This window comes from Palaemon carinicauda, chromosome 10 (genome assembly GCF_036898095.1).
Source record: "Palaemon carinicauda isolate YSFRI2023 chromosome 10, ASM3689809v2, whole genome shotgun sequence".
NCBI lineage: Eukaryota > Metazoa > Arthropoda > Malacostraca > Decapoda > Palaemonidae > Palaemon > Palaemon carinicauda.
In genome coordinates, this window is record NC_090734.1 from 145,924,201 (window position 1) to 145,928,363 (window position 4,163).

Genomic DNA, 4,163 nt, shown 5'->3' on the forward strand with positions numbered 1-4,163 from the left:
ATATATATATATATATATATATATATATATATATATATATATATATATATATATATATACTGCATATATATATATATATATATATATATATATATATATATATATATATAATATATATATATATATATATATATATATATATATATATATATATATACATATATATATATATATATATATATAATATATATATATACAGTATATATATATATATATATATATATATATATTATATATATATATATATATATATATATATATGTATATATATATGCAGTATATATATATATATATATATATATATATATATATATATATATATATATATATATATATATATACTGCATATATATATATATATATATATATATATATATATATATATATATATATATATATATACATATATATATATATATAATATATATATATATATATATATATATATATATATACATATATATATTGCAATGTTTAAAAAGTTTATATCATTAAGACAACTTAATGTCAGCTTCAGGAACAGAGCACATAATAAATATATAAATAGAATAAGAAATAACGGTGGGAAGGTAGAAGAAAAATAAGAAATAAATAAACTGGTGTCGCAACGACAAAGGTCATTGTTACCAAACCCGAACGTAGAGGGAAAAGAACAGGACCTTGGACTTACTCCCTTCCATCATCTTATTAATAGCTATGAAGGCTCCACTCTCTCTCTCTCTCTCTCTTTCTCTCTCTGTACTTTTAGATATTGGGCCTAATTGGAAGAATACACCTTCCATTAGCTTTCCCGTTAATGATGATTAAAAGTCTTTTCTTCGTTAGGCTAAAGGTGGATTTACCCGGTCGAACGGTTCGTCGAACGCGGTTCTTCAGACATGTCTTTGAAGGGACGTTCGAACGGTTCGAGGAAAGTCCGTTCTCGCCTGACTTTTGTGGGCGGGGCTTCATTGTCCACGAACCTTATGCATTTGTGGCTGACTCCACCTATTCGAACCGTTTGCCAAGCAGGTTCGACAATCAGGTTCGACAAACCGTTCGACCGTGTAAAACCACGCTTAACACTTTTTCATTAACTTCATCGCTCGGAGAAGAGCCTATAAAAAACGAAAAGATAAGTAGTTCAAATAGAATGAGAAAGGTAAACAAGGAGCATTAACAAATTGCTTACGGATTGTCTCGTTAATTTCTTGCTTTTTTCAAGAATTCCTTTTAGCCAAATATAAAAAATACTGGTTTGATATATTTATCAGAGAATGATTTGATGTTTTTAGGTGAAAGAGAATCTCTCTCTCTCTCTCTCTCTCTCTCTCTCTCTCTCTCTCTCTCTCTCTCTCTCTCTCTCTCTCTTCCTTCTTCTTGTTCTTCTTCTTCCATTACCCAATTGCCCTAAATGCCCGTGAAATACGTCATTTCCTTTGTGTGTCTTGGCAAGATTCACTCGACCAATTTTGAATAAGGAAGGCAGAAATTTTATGTCCTTTGATCACATCTAAAGCATTAGATTTGTTACGTTTCTTATTTTGGGAAGATTTTTAGCCGTAATTCTTTGACTAAGAGACTTTGAAATCAGCCGATATACGCATGTGTACGAATACGCGGATATACACACGAAGAGGAATAGGCGTATATACGCACATGTCAGTGTATGTGAGTTTGTGTACTTGCTGCATTCTTTTGGCATTTCATTCCTTTCCATGGAATAATTGACTGAAAAAAGCTGAAATCGTTTAAATGAATTATGGTATTTACTGAACAAGTTGAATTAATAAAAAACGATGTTTAAGATTTTGGAACAGCAATATGAGGTCGAAGGATTATGATTTTTTTTTTTTATCAATAATTGTTGATTAAAATCATACTTTGAGGCGTATTTTAGAATCAACTCCAATCTACTTTGAATCAGTATTGCCTAATGGCGGAATTGAAGTGTGGGGGTGGTAATGAAGGAAAAAATGGGTCTACAGAGGTATCTTCATCATTTCAAAATCCGATTTCTGCTTGACTGTCTGGAGCGGAAAATGTTTAAAAAAACTATTTTTTGGCATATAAATGTTTTAGATTTATAATATGAAGTGTATGTTTTTATATCTGTTAATCTGTATTGTATTTTGAGCTAAAACTAACATAACATAGTGAGTGTACAGTATATTTAGTTAATTTGGCGGATATTTTGATGGGTTACGGTACCACAGTTTTTAAGGCCGTTTTCCTTACTAAGCAAAATTCTTAGGCAGATCCAGTGGCAACACTGCTTTAAATTACTAAAGATTTCTTCTTTAAAATTTAAGCCTCGAATGTTCTCTGGACAGCCTATGAGGAACATTTAAGCATCGTTTCATGTTTCATGAATTCGGTTTTTTTCTATTATGGGATAATAGCGAATATATGGCAATTGTATTAATTTCTAATCATAAATAACAATCAATATTTCATTATAGTACCGTTTTTTTTTTTACTCTTTTATTCGTAGATATCAGTCAACTCTCCTTAGATACGTTTCTCTGGTTTTGTCAATGCTATTTTTTTAGAGATCACTCATGAATACCAGAGGAAAAAGATACTGACCATTTACATATATGATCAGCGCTCAAGCCCCCTCTCCATCAAGCTAGGACCAGGAAGGGCCAGACAATGGCTGTAGATGACTCAGCATGACGACCTAAAAGCTCTCCAAACCCCCCCAACCCCCCACCAAAAAAAAAAAAAATTCTTAGCTCACAAGTAGTCTAAGGTTGCAGGCACTGCAAGAAGTTATCGAGCATGAGCTGGTCTCGAACTTCTGTCCAAGAGATTGCCAGGCAGGGACGTTTTTAATAGGCTAACATAAACATTGCTTTAGGTTTTTGGCATTTTATTTGTGGGATGGGTTCCATTAAACATTTAAGCATGACGATTATACCGTTGTCGATGACCACGGTAGTTGTGACGCCATTATACGGAAACAAATAAACAAAATGAGATATATATAAAGGTCGTGAACCGCCAAGTGACATTATAGAACCCCTTCTTTCCCAACATTATCCCTTCATTAAGGGGTTGGTTGCCTTCTATCAAAGGCATCCTCTTCCACCAAACCACTTCTCTCCATATCATCCTTCACCTTATCTCGCCATCTAATTATCTGCCTCCCTCTCGACCTCCCCTCCTCCTTACAACATTCATCCAAGCCCTCCTCACTCCCTTCTCACCATCCTCAACATTTGCCCGCACCATCTCAGTCGTGAAACTCTTATCACATTGGTAGTCAATACTACGGCTGCCAGGATTCTTATTTCTTCAATGTCCAATCTTTCAAGCAGTGATATTTCCATAATTTAACTTAGCATTCTCATCTCTGTTCTCTCTGTGCTTTCTTAAAATTTTTATTTTTCCTGGTTTCCTTTCCTCACTAGGCTATTTTCCCTATTGGAGTCCTTTGGCTTATAGCATTCTGCTTTCCCAACTAGGGTTGTAGCCTAGGAAGTAATGATAATAATGTGGATCTTCCATTTTAACTTTATTAGCATTTTCTTATCACATACCACTCTTGCTACCTCCCTCCACTTTCCCCATGCTACTTTTATCCTATTCTCAACTTCCGCCACACATTCTCCCTCCTGACTTATAGTAGATCCCAACTCTCTAAATTGTTCCATCTATTTTATAACCAAGCCTCTACTTTCCCGTAGGCCTATGACTATAGTGCTCCTATCTTCCTTACTGCTCACCATAGCTTCAGTCTATCCACATTTACTTTCAAGAGGTCTTTCTCCAAGTCTCTTGCCACTCTAAAACTCTTTTTTGTAAGTCTCCCTCATTTTCAGTGGTAATCGCTAAATCATCTGCATATAGCAACTCTCTCAAGTGTTAATTCCTGACCTCTTCTGGCGTTTTCGATACAAACGGGTTGTGGTGGCCTGGTAGTAACGTCCTTGCCTGGTGATTGCCAGACTGGGGTTCGAGTGTCGCTCAAACTCCTTAGTTCCTCTGGTCGCTGCTATCTCAGCATCCTTGTGAGCTAAGGATGTTGTGTTTGGGGAGCCTATAGGTCTATCTGCTGAGTCATCAGCAGCCATTGCCTGGTCCTCCTTGGTCCTAGGTTGAGTGGAGAGAGGTCTTGGGCGCTGATCATATGTGTATATGGGCAGTCTCTAGGGCATTGTCTTGCTTGATAAGGCAAT